Below are 19,844 nucleotides of genomic sequence, written 5' to 3'. Positions count from 1 at the left end.
CAGAAATTCTTTGTTCAGAACAACGTAGGTGAAGGACGCCTTCCACACTTTACGATCCCAAAATGGAACGTATGTAGAAGCATTGATTCAGTGAGGCTAAAGGGCAAATGTCAATCTAGAAACATTTACCAAGATTTTTCAGTCTGTTTCTAATAGACAACATCAAGGTAAAGGCGGTTTACACTGAAAAACCAATTTTGTGAGGATGACTCCTCTAATATATACATAAGGAGATGTGCTTCCCAAACACAGAAACTCTGTGTTCCCAACAAGGTAGGTGAAGGAGGCCTGACACACACATTCAATTCATATCCCAGAAAGGAACATGTGTACAAGCATTCATTTAAACATGCTAATTTGCAAAGGTAAATCTAGAAACACTTACCCTGATTTCTCAGCCTGTTTCCTAGAAACTGTTTCAAAGTAAAGGCAATTTGCACTCTAAAACTGAGTTGGAGTGAGTATCTCCCCTTATATATAGAGAGAGGCCTGCTTCCCACCCAAAGAAACTATGTGTTCCCAACAAGGTAGTTGAAGGAAGGCTTCCAGACACATTTGGAACCCAGAATGGAACATATGGAGAAGAGGTCATTCAGCTAGGCTAAAGTGTAAGGGTAAATCTAGGAACACTTAATCTGATTTCTCATCATGTTTCCTAGAGCCGGTTACAAGGTACAGGGAGTTGTCACTGTAAAACCGAGTTGGAGTGATTACCTCCCCTTGTATATATAGAGAAGCCAGCTTCCATAACACAGACACTCAGTGTTCCAAACAAGGTTGTTGAAGGATGTCTTGCACACAGATTCAGATCCAAGAATGTAGCATGCAGAGAGAGTTCATTCAGGTAGGCTAAAGTGGAAGGGTTGATCTGGAAACACTTACTCTGATCTCTTTTTTTTTCCTAAACATGTTTCAAAGTAAAGGCTGTTTGCACTGTAAAACCGATTTTGTGTGAATGCCTCCACTACTATGTATATAAGGAGGCCTGCTTCCCAAACACAGAAACTCTGTGTTCCCAGACATTTAGGTGGATGACTTCCACGTACATTCAGTTGCTAGAATGGAACATGTGGAGAAGTGATCATTCAGCTAGGACAAAGTGCATTGGGAAATCTAGAAACAATTACCCAGAATTCTCAGCTAGTTTCCTTAAACCAGTTTCAATATACAGACAGTTTGCGGTGTAAAACTGAGTTGGAATGAATGCCTTCCTTTACATAAAGAGGGAGGCTTGCTTCCCAAACAGAGAAAATTTGTGTTCCCAATAAGGTAGGTCAAAGACGCCTTCCACACATATTCGTATCTCAGAATGGAATATGTGTAGAAGCGTTCTCTCCACTAAGTAAAGTCAAAGGTTCATCCTAGAAACTCTTACCCTGATTTCTCAGCCTGTTTCCTAGAGCTGGTTTCAAGGTACAGGCATGTTGCTCTATAAAACTGAGTTGAAGCTAATCCCTTCAATTTTATATATAGTGAGGCCTACTTGCAAAACACAGAATCTCTTTGTTCACAAGAAGGAATTTGAAGGACGCCTTCTACATACATTCAGATCCCAGATTGGAACATGTGGAGAAGCATTCATTCAGCTAGGCTAAATGGCAAGGTTAAATCTAGAAACACTTACAACACAGGGTGTTTTCTAGAGCCGATTTCAAGTAAAGGGAGTTTCTGCTCTAAAACCTAGTTGAAGGAATGCCTCCCCTTATATATATAGGGAGGCATGGTTCCCAAACACAGAAACTCTGTGTTCCCAGCAAGGTTGGTGAAGGATCCCTTCAACACACAAACGGATCCCAGAATTGTACATGTGGAGAAAAGTTAATGTAGCTAGGCTAAATTTCATCCGTAAATCTATAAACACTTACCCTGATTGCTCAGATTTTTCCTATAGCCGTTTTCAAGGTAAAGGCAGTTTGCGCTGTAGACCTGAGTTAGTGAGAATGCCTCCACTTATATAAATAAGAAGGCCTGCATCTCAAGCATAGAAACTGTGTTCCCAACAAGATAGGTAAGTGATTCCTTCAACACACATTCTGATCCCAGAATGGACTATGTATAGAAGCGTTCATTCAGTTATACTTAACTGCAATGGTAAATCTGGAAACAATTGCCCTGATTTCTAACACTGATTTCAAGGAAAAGGCAATTTGCACTCTAAAACCAAGTTTGAGTGGATGTCTCCCCTTATATATATAGGGAGGAGGCCTCTGAATCACAGAAATTCAGTGTTCCGAACAAGGTATGAAGGGTGCCTTCAACATGCATTCGGATTCAAGAATGGAATATGGGGAGAAGGTTTCACTAATCTAGGCTAATGTTCAAGGGTAAATCTAAAAACACTTACCTTGATTTCTAAGCCGGTTTCCCGAAGCAGGTTTCAATGGAAAGGCAGTTTGCACTTTAAAACCGAGTTGGAGTGAATGCCTCCTCTTATATATATAAGGAGGCCTGCTTCCCAAACAGAAACTCTATGTTTCCAACAAGGTAAATGAAGGACGCCTTCCACACACTTTCGGACCTCAGAATGTATCATGTATATAAGCGTTCATTCAGCTAGTCTAAAAATGCAAGTGTAAATCTAGAAACACATATCCTGATTTCTAAGCCAGTTTTCAAGTGCCGGTTTCAAGATAAAGGCAGATTGTGCTGTAAAACCCAGTTGGAGCAAAAGTCTCCCCTTAGATATTTATGAAGGCCTGCCTCCCAAACACAGAAACTTTGTTTTCCCAACAAAGTAACTGATATAGACCTTCCACACACATTCTGATCCCTGAATGGAACATGTGTAAAAGTGTACATTCAGCTAGGCTAAAGTGCAAGGTTAAACCAAAAAACATTTACCCTGTTTTCTCAGCCTGTTTCCTAGAGGCAATATCAAGGTAAAGGCAGTTTCTGCTGTAAAAATGAAATGAAGAAATGCCCCCAATGATATATACAGGGAGGCCTATTTCCCAAACACAGAAACTCTGTGTTCCCAATAAGATAGATGAAGTATGCCTTCCACATATTTTCGGATCCCAGAATGGAACATGTGTAGAAACAGTCATTTAGCTTTGCTAAAGTGCAATATTAAATCTAGAGACACATACCCTGATTTGTGAGCCTGTTTCCTAGAGCTGGATTCAAGGTAAAGGCAGTTTGCACTTTAAAATCGAGTTGGAGTGCATGCCTTCCCTTATACATATAGGGAGGACTGCTTCACAATCACAGAAATTCTGTGTTCCTTACAAGTTAGGTGAAGGACGCCTTCCACACACATTCGGATCCTAGATTGGAACATCTGTAGAGTGTTCATTTAGCAAGAAGGAAGTATAGTGGTAAAACTACAAGCACATACCCTGTTTTCTCAACCAGTTTCTGACAGCCAGTTTCAAGCTTAAGGCAGTTTATGCTGTAAAACCGATTTGGAGTGAATGCCTTCTTTATATCAATAGGAAGGCCTGCTCCCTGAAAACAGAAACTTTGTGTTCTGAACAAGGAAGGTGAAGGATGCCTTCCACATACATTGGGATCCCAGAATGGAACATATGTAGAAGCGTTCACTCAGGTAGGATAAAATGCAAGGACAAATCTAGATACTCTGACCATGATTACTCATCCGGCTTCCAAGAGCCTGTTTCAAGGTAAAGGCAGGTTGGAATACAAAACCTAATTGGAACAAATGCCTCCCCTGATATTATCAGGAGACCAGCTTCCCAAATACAGAAACTCTGTGTTCCCAACAATGTATGTGAAGGACACCTTCCACACATATTTGGATCTCAAACTGGGACATGTGTAGAAGCATTCACTGAGATAGGCTAAAGTGCAATGTTCATTCTAGAAGCACTTAGACTAATTTCTCAGCCTGTTTCCTAGAGCTGGTTCCAAGGTAAATGATGGTTGTGCTTTTAACCCTAGTTTGAGCGAATGCCTCCACTTATATAAATAGGGAGGCCTCCTTCCCAAACAAAGAAACTCTGTGTTCCTAACAATTGAGGTGAAGGATGCCTTCCACACCATTCAGATCCAAGAAAGAATCATGTGGATAAGCGTTCACTCAGGTAGGCTAAAGAGCAAGGTTAAATCTAGAAATACTTACCCACAAATTTCAAGTATTTTCCTAGAGCTTGTTTCAAGGTAAAGGCAATTTGTGCTGTAAAAATGAGTTGGAGCAACTGCCTCCAACTATATAAATATGAAAGCCTGCTTCCCAAACACAAAAACTCTGTGTTCCCAACAAGGTAGATTAAGGGAGCCTTTACACACATTCAGATCCCAGAATGGACATGTGTAGAAGTGTTCATTCAACTAGGCTTATGTGAAAGGGTACATCTAGAAACAATTACCCTGATTTCTCAGCCTGTTCCTTGGAGCTGGTATCAAGGTAACTGACGTTTGCCCTGTGAAAACAAGTTGGAGCAAATACCTCCCATTTTATATAAAGTTAGGCTTGCTTCCCAACACAGAAACTCTGTCTTCCCAACAAGTCATGTGAAGGATGCCTTCCAAACACATTGGGATCCCAGAATGGAACATGTGGAGAAGAGTTCATTCATCTAGGATAAAGTTCAAGGGTTAATCTAGAAATACTTACCCTGATGTCTCAGCCTGTTTCCTAGAGATGGTTTCGAGGTATAGGCAGTTTGAACTGTAAAACTGAGTTGGAGGGAATAGCTCTCATTATATATGTGGGGAGATCTGCATCCCAAAAAGAGAAACTCTCTATTCCCAAAAATGTAGGTGATGGATGCCTTTCTCACACATTCGATCCCAGAATGTAATCTGTGGAGAAGCGTTCATTCAGCTGGGCTAAAATGCAAGAATAAAACTAGAAACACTTATGTTGATTTCTCAGCCAGTTTCCCAGAGCTGGTTTCAATGTAATTGGATTTTGCACTGTAAAACTGAGGGGATCAAATGCCTCCCCTTTATATATAGGGAGGCCTGCTTCCCAAATAGATAAATTCTATGTTCCAAAAAGGTAGGTGAAGGAGGCGATCCAAACACATTTGGATCCCATGATGGAATATGTGGAGAAGCATTCATTCATCTAGGCTAAATTGCAAGTTTAAATCTAGAAACACCCTAAATTCGTAGCCAGGTTCCTAAGTCCAGGTTCAAGGTAAATGCAATTTGCTCTGTAATACTGAGGTGGAACGAATGCCTCCCCTTATATATATAGGGTTGCCTGTTTCTTAAAAACAGAAACTCTATGTTCCCAACATGGTATTTGAAGGATGCCTTCCACACACATTCCAATAACAGAGTGGAACATATGTAGAAGCGGTCATTCAGAGAGCCTAATGTGCAAGGGTAAATGTGGAAACACTTACCCTGATTTCTCAGCCTGCTTCCTAGAGTCAGCTTCAAGGTAAAGTCAGTTTGTGCTGTAAAAATGAGTTGAAGCGAATGCCTCCTCTTATATAAATAGGAAGGCCTGCTTTGCAGACATAGAAAATCTGTGTCCCCAATGAAGTAGGTGAAGGATGCCTTCCACACTTTCTGATCCCAGAATGGAACATGTGTAGAAGCATTTACTCAGGTAGTCTAAAATGAAAGCTTAAATCTAGAAACATTTAACCTGATTTCTCAGCCAGTTTCCTAGAGATGGTAACAAGCTAAAGGCAGTTTGTGCTGTAAAAATGAGTTGTAGAGAATGCCTCCAATAATATATATATATGGAGGACTGCTTCCATATAACAGAAACTATGTGTTCCCAATGATATAGGTGAAGGATGCCTTCCACACACATTAGGATCCCAGAATGTAACATGTGTAGAAGAATTCATTCAGCAAGGCTAAATTCCAATGTTAAATCTAGATGCAGTTACACAGATTTCTCAGCTTGTTTCCTCAAATTGGCTTAACATTAAAGGCAATTTGCCTTGTAAAATTGAGTTGGAGCAAATATCTCCCCTTATACAAATATGGAGGCCTGCTTTCCAAACACAGAAACTCTGTGTTCCCAGCAAGGTTCGTGAAGGACGCCTTCCACACACATCCATATCCCAGAATGGGACATGTGTAGTATCTTTCTTGCAGCTAGGCTAATGTGCAAGGATAAGTCTATTAACACTTACCCTGATTTCTCAGATTTTTCATATAGCAGGTTTCAAAGTAAAGGCATTTTACACTGTAAAACCAAGTTTGAGAGAATGCCTCACCTTATATACATAGTGAGGCCTGTTTCCCAAACACAGAAAGTCTGTTTCCCAGCAATGTAGGTGTAAGAGTTCTGCAACAAAATTTAAATCACTGAATGAAATATGTGTAGAAGGGTTCATTCTGCTAGGCTAATGTACATTTGGGAGACCCACCTACCTATATATATAAGGAGAAGCACTCACTCCAAGTCGGTTTTATAGTGCAAATTGTCTTTGTATTGAAACCTGCTCCAGGAAATATGCTGAGTATTAAGGGTAATTGTTTCTAGATTCACCCATGCCATTTAGCCTATCTAATGAATGCTTCACCACATGTTCCATTCTGGGATCTGAATGTGTGTGGAGGCTGTCCTTCACCTACCTTTTTGGAAACACAGTGGACCTGTGTTTGGGAGACAGGCCTATCTGTATATATAAGGGAGGGCACTCCCTCTAACTGGGTTTTACAGCTAAAAGTGCCTTTACCTTGTAATTGTCTCTTGGAAATATGCTAAGAAATCAGGTTGTGTTTCCATCTTGACCCTTCAACTTTAGCCTAGCTAAATGAACGCTTCTCCACATATTCCATTCCGTGAACCAAAAGTATGTTGAAGCCATCTTTCAACTAACTTGTTAGGAATACAGATAGTTGGTGTTTGGGAAACAGACCTACCTATATGTATAAAAGGAGGCACTCACTCCAACTTAGTTTTACAGCTAAAACAACCTTTACATTGAAACCGGCTCTAGGAAGCATGCTGAGATATCAGGGTATTTCTAGATGTACACTTACACTTTAGCATAGCTGAATGAACGCTTCTCCACATTTCCCATTCTGGAATCCCAATGTGTGTGGAAGCCCTCTTTCACCTACCTGTTGTTAACAGAGTGGTTTTGTGTTTGGGATACAGACCTACCTATATATATATAAGGTGATGCACTTGCTCCGACTAAATTTTAAAGCACAAACTGTCTTTAACTCCAAATCGGCTCTAGAAACATGCTGAGACACAAGGGTTAGTGTTTCTGTATTTACAATAACATTTAACTGAAGTGAATCAAAAGTTCTCCACATATAACATTCTGGGATTCGAATGTGAGTGGAAGCCATCCTGCATCTATCTTGTTAGGAACACAAAGTTTCTGTGTTTGGGATATAGGCCAACCTAAACATATAAGGGAAGGCACTCGCTCTATCCTGATTTTACAGCACAAACCCCATTTACCTTGAAACCAGCCCTAAGAAACATTCTGAGAAATAATGGTAATTGTTACTATATTTAAGCTATCCATTTTGACTTGCTGAAGGAATACTTCTCCACATGTGGCATTCTGTTATCCAAATGTGTTTGGAAGCCATCCTGACCCTACCTTGTTGGGAAGTTGAGTTTCTTTGTTTTGGATACAGGGATATATATATATATATATATATATATATATATATATATATATATATATATATATATATATATATATATATATATATATATATATAGGGAGGCACTCTTCCAATAGGGATTTAAAGCACAAAATTCCTTACCATCAAACCGGCTCTGGGAAACATGCTGAGTTAGTGTTTCTAGATTTACACTTGCACTTTAGCCTAGCTAAATGAACGCTTCTCCACACGTTCCATTCTGTGATCCGAATGTGTATGGAAGCCATCCTGCATCTATCTTGTTAGGCACACAGAGTTTCTGTGTTTTGGAAAGAAGCTCAACTATATATACAAATGGGGAAGCATTCACTCCAACTTGGTTTTACAGCACAAAATGCATACACTGAAATGGGCTCAAGTAAACATGCTTAGAAACCAGGGTAAGTGTTTCTAGAATTACCATTGGACTTTAGCCTAGCTGGATGAAAGCTTCTCCTCTCTTTTCATTACGGGATCCCAATATGTGTGGAAGCCCTCTTTCACCTGCCAGTTGGTAACACATAGTATTTGCGTGTGAGAGATAAGCCTACTTATAAATATAAGAGGAGACACTCACTCCAATTGGGTTTTACAGCACAAACTACCTTTGCCATGAAACTGGCTCTAGGAAACATGCTGAGAAATCAGGGTAATTGTTTCGAGATTTAACTTTGCCCTTTAGCATAGCCGAATGAATGCCTCTCCACATGTTCCATTCTGGACCCCAATGTGTATGGAAGCCGTCCTGAACCTACCTTGATGGGAACAGAGAGTTTCTGTGCTTCAGAGAGAGGCTGTCCTATATATATATATGGGCAGGGACTAGTTCCACCATGCTTTTACAGTGCAAATTGCCTTTAGTTAGAAACTGCCTCCAAGAAAACATGATGAGAAATCAGGGTAATTGTTTCTAGATTAACCCTTGTTCTTTAGCCTATCTGAATGAACGCTTTTATACATGTGTGTGGAAGCCTTCCTGCACCAACCTTCTTGGGAACACAGAATATCTGTGTTTGGGAGACAGGCCTACCTATATATATAAGGGGAGGCTCTTGAGCCACATCGATTTTACAGAGGAAACTGCCTTTACCTTGAAACTGCCTCTAGGAACTATGCTGAGAAATCAGAGTAAGTGTTTCTAAATTTCCACTTTCCCTTGAGCTTGCCTGAAAGAGTGGTTTACCACATGTTCCATTCTTGGACCTGAATGTGTGTAGAAGCCATCCTTCATCTACATTGTTGAGAAAACACATTTTCTGTATTTAGGAGACAGTTATACCTATATATATAAGGGGAGTGACAAGCTTCAACTAGGTTTTACAGTGCAAACTGAATTTACCTTGAAATCAGCTCTAAGAAACAGGTGGAGAAATCATGGAATGAGTTTCTAGATTTACCCTTGTCCTTTATCCTAGCTGAATGAACGCTTCTACCCATGTTCCATTCTGGCATCCAAATGTGTGTGGAAACTTTCCTGAACCTACCTTGTTAAGAACCCAGAGTTTCTGTGTTAGTGACATAGGCCTACATATATGTAAAAACAAAAAGTGAAGCAGTCACTCCAACTCGGTTTTATAGTGCAAACTGTCTTTACCTTGAAAGTGCCTGAGGGAAACATGCTGAGAAATCAAGCAAAGTGTTTCTAGATTTATCCCTGGCTTTTAGCCTAGCTGAATGAATGCTTCTTCACATATTCCATTCTTGGAACTGAATGTGTGTGGAAGCCTTCCTGCACCTCCCTTCTTGGGAACACAGAGATTTTGTGTTTGGGAGACAGGCCTACATATACAAATAAAGGGAGGCACATGCTCCAACTAGGTTTTAGGTGAAAAATGCCTTTACCTTAAAACTAGATTCAGGAAACATACTGAGAAATCAGGGTAAGTGGTTCTTGATTTACCCTTTTCCTTTATCCTAGCTGAAAGAAAGCTTCTCCACATGTTCCATTCTGGGAAACAAAAGTTTGTGGAAGCCGTCCTGGACCTACATTGTTGGGAACACAGATTTTCTGTGTTTTGGAGACAGGCCTACCTATATATATAAAAGGAGAGGCACTCACTCTAACTCGGTTTTACAGCCCAAACTGCTTTTACATTGAAACCGGCTCTAAGAAACTTGCTGTGATATCAGGTTAAGTGTTTCTAGATTTACACTTGCACTTTCGCCAAGCTGAATGAATGCTTCTGCACATATTTCATTCTGGGATCCGAATGTTAATGGAAGCTGTCTTGCAGCTACTTTGTTGGAACACAGATATTATCTGTTTGGGAGATAGGCCTACCTATATATATAAGGGAAGGCATACGCTCCAACTCGGTTCTTCAGTGCAAACTGCATTTACTATGAAACTGGCTCCAGGAAACATTCTGAGAAATCAAACTAATTGTTTCTAGATTGAACCTTGCCCACTAGCCTAGCTGAATGTACCCTTCTCTGGGATCCGAATGTGTGTGGAAGGCGTCCTTCACCTAACTTGTTGGGAAAAAATAATTTCTGTGTTTGTGAGAAAGGCTTACCAATAGATATAATTGAAGGCATTTGCTTCAACTTGGTTTTACAGTGCAAACTGCCTTTACCTGGAATCTGGTTGTAGGAAACATACTGAGAAATCACAGGAAGTGTGTTTCAAATTACCGTTGCACATCAGCCAAGCTGAATGAATGCTTCTACATATGTTTCATTCTGGGATACAAAGGTCTGTGGAGAGTCCTTCACGTAACTTTTAGGAAACACTTAGTTTCTGTGATTGGAAACCAGGCCTACCTATACATATAAGTGGAGGCATTGGCTCGAACTAGGTTTTACAGCACAAACTGTTCATACCTGGAAGCCAGCTCTAAGAAACTTGCTCAGAAATCAGAGGAAATGTTTCTGTATTTACCCTTGCAGTTTAGCATAGCTAAATGAACACTTCTACAAATGTTCCATTCTGGGTTCAGAATGTATGTGGAAGGCATCCTTCAACTACATTATACTGAACCCCGAGTTTTTGTGTTTTGAAAACAGGCCTTCATAGATATAACAGGAGGCATTAGCTGCAACTCAGTTTAACAGAGCAAAACTCCATTTACTTGGAAACTGGCTTTAGAAAACAGGCTGAGAAATCAGGGGAAGTATTTCTCGATTTACCCTTGCACTTTAGCCTAGCTAAATGAACCCTTCTACACATATAACATTCCGGGATCCGGATGTACGTGGAAGGCATCCTTCACATACTTTTTTTGGGTACAACTAGATTCTGTGTTTGGGAAAGAGGCCTACCTATAGATATGAGGAGACGCATTCTTTCCAACCAGGTTTTTTCTGTGAAAACAGCCAATACCTGGAAACTCACACTAGGAAACTTGCTGAAAAGTCAGGGGAATTGTTTCTAGATTTGCCCTTGCACTTTAACATAGCTCAATGAATGCTTCTACACACCTTCCATTCTGGGATTCCACTGTGTGTGGAAGACGTCCTTCACATACCTTGTGGGAACACAGAGTTTCTGTGTTTGGTAGACAAGCCTACCTATAGATGTAAGTGTTGGCATTCACTCAAGCTGGATTTGAGAGTGCAAACTGCCTTTACATGGAAACTGACTCTAGGAAACTTGGTGAGAAACAAGGGGATGTGTTTCTAGATTTATATTGCAGTTTAGTCTTGATGAATGAAATCTTCTACACATGTTCCATTCTCAGATCTGAATGAGTGTGGGAGTCGTCCTTCACAAACCCTCTTGGTAACACCGAGTTTCTTTGTTTGGGAGGCATGCCTACCTATAGATCTAAGGAGAGGCCTTCGTTCCAATTAGGTTTTACAGTGCAACTTCCTTTACCTGGAAACCAGCCCTAGGAAACATGCTGAGGGATCAGGAAAAGTGTTTCTAGGTTTAACCTTTCATGTTGTCCTAGTTGAATGAACACTTCTACACGTATTCCATTATGGGATCTTAATGTGTATGGAAGGTGTCCTTCAACTACCTTGTTTGAACACCGAGTTTCTTGTTTGGGAGACAGTCCTACATCAAGATATAATTGGAGGCATTGGTTCAAACTCAGTTTTACACAGCAAAGTGCCTTTACTTGGAAACTAGTTCAAGGTAACATGCTGAGAATTCAGGGGAAATGTTCCTACTTTACCTTTGCACTTAAGCCTAGCTGAATGAACACTCCTAAACATGTTCCACTCTGGGATCCAAATGTGTGTGGAAGGCGTCCTTCACATATCTTGTTGGGAACTCTGAGTTTCTGTGTTTGGGAGACAGGCCAACCTATAGATATATGGGGAGCCTTTGATTCAAATCGATTTTACAGAGAAAACTGCCTTTACTTGGAATTCTGCTGTAGGAAGCATGCTGAGAAATCATGGGATGTTTTTCTAGATTACACATTGCACTTTAGGCTAGCTGAATGAACGCTTCTACACATGTTCCATTCTGGGATCCAAATGTGTGTGGAAAGTGTACTTCTACCTTTATGGGAACACTGATATTCTGTGTTTGGGTGACATCCCTCATATATATATCTATATATATATATATGGAAGCATTCCCTCCATCTCAGTTTTACAGCGCAAACTGCATTTACCTGGACAAAGGCTCTAGAAAACTTGCTGATAAATCAAGGGAAATGTTTCTAGATTTACTGTTACACTTTATCCTAGCTGAATGAAAGCATCTATACATGTTACATTCTGGGATCAGAATGGGTGTGGAAGACTTTTTTCAACTACCTTGTTAGGAACACCAAGTTTCTATTTTTCAGAAACAGGCCAACATATAGATATAAAGGGAGGCATTCGATCCAACTCTGTTTTACAGCACAAACTGTCTTTACCTGGAAACAAGCCCTAGGAAACCTGCTGTGAAATCAGGGGAGTGTTTCTAAATTTACCCGTGATCTTTAGCCTAGCTAAATGAATGCTTATCCACGTGTTCCATTCTGGGATCTTATTATGTGTGGAAGGCCTCCTTCATCTAACTTGTTGGGAAATCCGAGTTTCTGTGTTTAGGAGACAAGCCTACCTATACACATAAGGAAAGCCATTTGGTTGAACTAGATTTTACAGGGCAAACTGCCTTTACTTGCAATCCTGTTGTAGGAAACATGCTGACAATTCAGGGGAAATGTTTCTAGATTATCCCTTGCATTAGCCTAGCTGAATGAAGGCTTCTCAACAAGTTCCATTCTGGGATCTGAATGTGTGTGGAAGGCATCCTTCACCTACCTTGTTGGTAACATCAAGTTTCTGTGTTTGGGAGACAGGCATACCTATAGATATATGGGGAGGCATTCACTCAAACTTGATTTTATAGCCGAAACTAATTTTACCTGTAAACCGGCTCTCAGAAACATGCTGAGAATTCAGGGGAAGTGTTTCTAGATTTTCCCTTGCATTTTCCTAGCTGAATGAACACTTCTAAACGTGTTCCATTCTGTGAACCGAATGTAAGTGTAAGGCATCCTTCAACTACCTAGTTGTGGAACCCAAGTTTCTGTGTTTGGGAGACTGTCTTATCTATAGATATAAGAGGAGGCATTTGCTTCAACTAGGTTTTACAGCACAAACTGCCTTTACTTGGAAAACAGCTATAGGTAATTCCTGAGATATATAGGGAAGTCTTTCTATATTTACCCTTGCACATTAGCCTAGCTGAATGGACGTTTCTACACATGTTTCATTCTGGGATCCAAATGTGAGTGTAAGGCATCCTTCACATACCTTGTTTTGAACACCGAGTTTCTGTGATTGGGATACAGGTTTACCTAGAGTTATAATTGGATGCATTCCTTCCAACACGGTTTTAGAGGGCAAACTGCCTTTATCTGGAAACTGGCCCTAGGAAACATACTGAGAATTGAGAGAAAGTGTTTCTAGGTTTACCCTTGCACTTTAGACTAGCTGAATGAACATTTCTCCACGTGTTCCATTCTGAGAAACAAATTTTTTGGAAGGCATTTCTCACATTGCTGTGAAATCCGAGTATCTGTGTTTGGAAGACAAGCCTACCTATAAATACAAGGGGAGCCATTTGCTCCAAGTCCATTTTAAAGAGCAAGCCGCCTTTACCTGGAAAAAAGCTCTAGGAAACATGCTGAGAAATCAGGGGAGTTGTTTCTTGATTTAGCCTTGCACTTTAGGCTACCTGAATGAACGCTTCTACACATGTTCAATTCTGGGATCCGAATGTGTTTGTAAGGCGTCCTTCTCCTAAAATGTTGAGAATACCGAGTTTCTGTGTTTGGGAAACTGACCTACTTCCAGATTTAAGGGCTGCCATTCACTCCAACTCGGTTTCAGAGTGCAAAGTGCCTTTACCTGAAAACCAACTCTAGGGAACATGCTGAGAAATCAGGGGAACTGTTTCTGAATTTAACCTTGCACTTTAGCCTGGCTGAATGAATGCTTCTCCACATGCTCCATTCTGGGATCAGAATGTGTGTGGAAGGCGTCCTTCTCCTATGTCTATGTCGTTGGGAACACCAAGTTTCTGTGTTTGGGAGAGAGGCCCACATATAGATATAAAGAGAGGCAATAGTCCCAACTCAGTTTTACAGCTCAATCTGCCTTTAACTGGAAACCGGCTCTAGGAAACATGCTGAGAAATCAGGTGAAGTGTTTCTAGATATTCCCTTGCACTTTATGCTAGCTGAATGAACGCTTCTACATATGATCTATTGTGGGATCCAAATGTGTGTGGAAGTCTTACTTCACTAACCTTATTGGGAACACCGATGTTCTGTTATTGGGAGACAAGCCTACCTATATATATAAGGGGTGGAATTCACTCTAAGTTTTACAGCACAAAATGTCTTAACCTGGAAGCTGGCTCTAGGAAACCTGCTGAGAAATCAGAGGAAGAGTTTCAAGATTTAAACTTGCAATTTAGCATAGTTGAATGAACACTTCAGTACATGTTCAATTATTGGATTCTAATCTGTGTGGATAGTGTCCTTAACCTGCCTTCTTGGGAACACCGAGTTTCTGTGATTGGGAATAGGCCTACCTATAGATATAAGGGAGGAATTCACTACAACCTGGTTTTACAGTACAAATTGCTTTACATGGAAATTGGTCCTTGAGAACGTGCTGAGAAAACAGGGGCTGTGTTTCTAGATTTACTCTTGGACTTAAGCTTATCTGAATGAATGCTTCAATTCATTTTCCATTCTAGAATGTGAATGGGTGTGGAAAGTGTCCTTCACGAACCTTGTTGGGAACACAGTGTTTTGGTGTTTTTAAGACAGGCCTATATCTAGATATAAGGGGAGGCATAAGCTCCAAATAGATTTTAAATCTTAAGCTGCTTATAACTTCAAACCGGATCTAGGATACATACTGGGAAATTAGGGGATATATTTCTCGATTTACTTTTGCACTTTAGCCTAGCTGAATGAACAGTAATACACATGTTCAATTTTGGTATCCGAATGAGTTTGGAAGGCCTCCTCTCCTACCTTGTTGGGAACATTGAAGTTCTGTGATTGAGAGAGTGGCCTACTTATAGATGTAAGGGCAGGGATTCGCTCCAACTTGGTTTTACAGTGCAAACTGCCTTTATTTTGAAACCGGTTCTAGGAAGCATGCTGAGAAATCAGGGGAAGTGTATCTAGTTTTACCCTTGCAGTTTACTCTCACTGAATAAAAAAATCCTACACACGATCCACTATGGGATCCAAATGGATGTGGAAGGCTGCCTTCATCTACCTTGTTAGGGACACCATGTTTCTGTGTTTGGCAGACAGGCCTAACTACGGATATAAAGGGGGGCATTTGCTTCAAATCAGTTTTACAGCACATTCTGCCTTTACCTTGAAACTGGCTCTAGGAAACATGCTGAGAAATCAGAGGAAATGTTTCTAGATGTAACCATACACTTTAGCCTATGTGAATGAACCCTTCTACAAATGTTCTATTCTGAGATCTGAAAGTGTGTGGAAGGCATCCTTCAACTACCTTGTTGTGAAAACCAAACTTCTGTGTTTTGGAGATGGGCCTACCTATAAATATAAGTGGAGACAATTGCTCAAACTTGGTTTTACAGCACAAACTGCCTTGAACTGGAAAGTGTCTACAGGAAACATGCTGAAAAATCAGGGGGTGTGTTTCTCTATTTACACTTCCATTTTATCCTAGATGAATGAAGGATTCCACACATGTTCCATTCCTGGATCCGAATATGTGTGGAAGGGTTCCATCACCTACCTTGTTAGGAACACCAAGTTTTTGTGTTTGGGAGACAGGCCAACCTAGAGATATAGAGGGGGGTCATTCACTCGACTTGGTTTTTCAGCCCAAATTGCCTTTACCTGGAAACTTGCTCTAAGAAACATGCTGAAACATAAGGGAATTATTTCTAGATTTACCCTTGCACTTTAGCCTAGCTGTATGAACACTTCTACACATGTACCATTCTGGGATTCGAATGTGTGAGGAAGGCTTCTTTCACCTATGTTGTTGGGAACACCGAATTTCTGTGCTGAGGAGACAGACTGATGTCTAGATATAGGTGCAGGCATTCAGTCGAACTCTGCTTTACAGCACAAACTGCCTTTACCTGGAAACCGGATCTAGGAACCATCCTGAAAAATCAGGGGAAGTGTTTCTAATTTAATCTTGCATTTAGCCTATCTGAAGGAAACCTTCTTCAAATGTTCCATACTGGGATCCTAATTTGCGTGGAAGTTTTCTTTCACCTACCTTGATAGGAATGCCGAGTTTCTGTGTTTGGGATACAGGAGTACCTATAGACATAAGGGGAGGCATTGACTCCACATAGGTTTTATAGTGCAAACTGCCTTTACCTGGAAACCTGCTCTAAGAAACATGCTGTGAGATCAGGGGAAGTGTTTCTAGATTAAAGATTGCACTTTAGCCTAGCTGAATATACGCTTTTACGCATGTTCCATTCTGGGATGCGAATGTGTGTGGAAGGCGTCCTTCATAAACCTTGTTCGAAACACCGAGTTTCTGTGTTTGGGGACAGGGCTACCTATAGATATAAGGATAGGTATTAGCTCCAACTCATTTAAAAGTGCAAACTTCCTTTATTGGAAATCGGCTGTAGGAAACATGCTGAGAAATCAGGGGAATTGTTTCTCGATTAACCTTTGCACTTTTCCTAAGTGAATGAACGCTTCTAAATATTTTCCATTCTCTGATCCAATTGTGAGTGGATGGTGTCCTTCACCCTCCTTGTTCAGAATAAGGAGTTCCTCTGTTTGGGAGACAGTCCTACATATAGAAATAAGGGGAGGCATTTGCTCTAACTTGGTTTTACTGCACAAACTGACTTTACCTGCAAATAAGGTCTAGGAAAGCTGCTGAGAAATCAGGGGAAGTGTTTCTAGATTTACCCTTGCATTTCAGCCTAGCTGAATGAACGCTTACACACATGTTCTATTCTGGGATCCGAATGTGTGTGGAAGGCGTCCTTCATTTACCTTGTTGGGAACACCGAGGTCCTGTGTTTGGGAGACAGGCCTACCTATCTATAAAAGTGGAGTCTTTCACTCCAACTCGATTTTTCTGTAGAAACATCCTTAACCTAGAAATCGGCTTTAGGAAACATTCTGAGAAATTAGGGGAAGTGTTTATAGATTTATACATGCACTTTCACCTAGGTGAATTAACACTTCTTCACATGTATAATTCTGGGAATCTAAAGTGAATGGAGTCGTTTTTCATGTACCTTGTTGCGAACACCCAATTTCTGTATTTGGGAGACAGGCCTACCTATAGATATAAGTGGAGGAATTCGTTCAAATTTGGTTTCAGAGGCCAAACTGCCTTTAACTGGAAACCAGCTCTAGGAAACATGCTGAGAAATCAGGGAAAATATTTCTAGATTTATCCTTACACTTCAGCTTACCTGAAAGAGCGCTTCTACAAGTATTCAATTCTGGGATCCTAATGTATGAGGAAGGCGTCCCACACCTAATTGATGGAAACAGTGAGTTTCTGTGTTAGTGTGACAGGGTTACCTATAAATATAAAGGAACCATTCACTCCAACTCGGTTTTACAGCACAATCTACCTTTACCTGGAAATCAGCTAGACGAAACCTGCAGAGATATTGGGGGAACTGTTCCTAGAATTATCCTTGACTTTTAGCCTAGCTGAATGATCCTTTCTTCACATGTTCCATTCTGGAATCTGAATGTGTGTGGAAGGCGTCATTCACTTATCATATTGGGAACACCAAGTTTCTGTGTTTAGGATACAGACCTACATACAGATATAAGAAGAGGCATTTGCTCCAACTCGATTTTACAGAGCAAACTGCCTTTACCTCGAAATCGGATCTTGGAAACGTACTGAGAAATCAGGGAAACTGTTTCTACATTTAACATTGCATTTTAGCCTAGGTGAAAGAACGGTTCTCCACAAGGTCCATTCTAGGATCCAAATGTGTGTGGAAGCCAACCTTCAACTACCTTGTTGGGAACACAAAGTTTCTGTGTTAGGGAGACAGGCCTATCTGTATATATAGGGAAAATCATAACCTCCAAATCGGTTTTACAGCGCAAACTGCCTTTACCTTGTAACTGGCTATACAAAACGTTTTGAGAATTAAGGGAAATTGTTTCTAGATTTTCCCTTGCTCTTTAGCGTACATTGAGCACTTCTATACATGTTACATTCTGGTATGTGAATGTGTGTGTAAGCCGTTCTTAACCTACCTTGCTGGGTACACAGAATTTCTGAGTTAGGGAGACAGGCCTAACTATATATATGAAGGGAGCCTTTCACTCCAACTCGGTTCTTCAGGGTGAACAGCCTTTACATTGAAACTGTCTCTAGGAAACATGCTGAGAAATCCGGGTATGAGTTTCTAGATTTAGCCTTGTCCTTGAGCCTAACTGAATGAACACTTCTCCACATGTTCCATTCTGGGATCCAAATGTGTGTTGAAGCCTTCCTTCACCTACCTCAGGATACACCTGTCTGTATCCTAAGCCTTCCTTCACCAACCTCACCTACAAGCCTACATGTATATATAATGGGAGGCATTAACTCCAACTCAGTTTAACAGTGAAAACGGCCTTTACCTTGAAATCGGCTCTAGGAAACATGTTGAGAAATCAGGGTAAGTGTTTCTAGATTTACCCTTGTCCTTTAGCCTAGCTAGAAGAACACTTATACAAATGTTCCATTCTGGGACCCAAATGTTTGTAGAAGCTGTCCTTAATCTACCTTGTTGGAAACACAGAGTTTCTATGTTAAAGTGACAGGTATACCTACATAAATAAGGCTTGGCAGTCGCTTTAGCTTGATTTTTATAATGCAAACCACATTTAACTTGGAACCGCTCTAGGAAACATGCTAAGAAATCAGGGTATTTGTTTCTAGATTTAACATTGCCCTTTAGCCTAATTAAATGAGCACTTCTTCACATATTCCTTTCTGGGATCCGAATGTGTGTAGAAGCTGTGCTTAAACTACACTGTTGGCAACACAGAGTTTCTGTGTTAGGTAGACAGGAGTATCTATATATATGAAGGGAGGCATTCACTCCAAATAGGTTTTACAGCGCAAACTGCCTTTACCTTAAAACTGGCTCTAGGAAACTTGATGACAAATTAGAGTAAGTGCTCCTAGATTAAACATTACCTTTAGCATAGCTGAAAGAATGCTTCTGTACATGTTCCATTCTGGGATCCAAATGTGTGTGGAATGCTTCCTTCACCTACCTTGTTGAGAACAAAGAATATATCTGTTATGGAGACAGGCCTCAATGTATATATAAGAGGACACATTCACTCCAACTAGGTTTTTCAGTGCAAACTGCCTTTACCTTGAAACCTGCTCTCAGAAACATGCTGAGAAATCATGGTAAGTGTTTCAAGATTTCTTCTTGCCCTTTAGCATAGCTGAATGAACACTTCTGCACATGTTCCATTTTGGGATCGGAATGTGTGTGGAAGCCTTCCTTCAACTACCTTGTTTGAAACAGAGTTTCTGGTTAGGGAGATAGGTCTACCTATATATAAATGGTGAGGCAATTGCTCCAAATCGGTTTTACAGCACAAATGGTCTTTACCTTGTAACCGGCTTTAGGAAACTTGCTGATAATTCACGGTAAGTGTTTCTAGGTTTACCTTTGCCCTTTAGCCTATTAAATGAATGATTCTCCGCATGTTCATTCTGGGATCCGAATGTGTGTGGAAGCCATCTTTCACCCACTTGTTGGAAACACAAAGATTCTGTGTTAGGGACACATGCCTACTTATATATCTAAGGAGAGGCACTCGCTACAACTAGCTTTTACAGCACAGTAATATTTACCTTGAAACCTGTTGTAGGACCTGCTGAGATAT

The sequence above is a fragment of the Camelus bactrianus genome, chromosome X (genome assembly GCF_048773025.1).
Source record: "Camelus bactrianus isolate YW-2024 breed Bactrian camel chromosome X, ASM4877302v1, whole genome shotgun sequence".
In the NCBI taxonomy this organism is placed as follows: domain Eukaryota; kingdom Metazoa; phylum Chordata; class Mammalia; order Artiodactyla; family Camelidae; genus Camelus; species Camelus bactrianus.
This window is presented reverse-complemented; position numbering follows the sequence as displayed.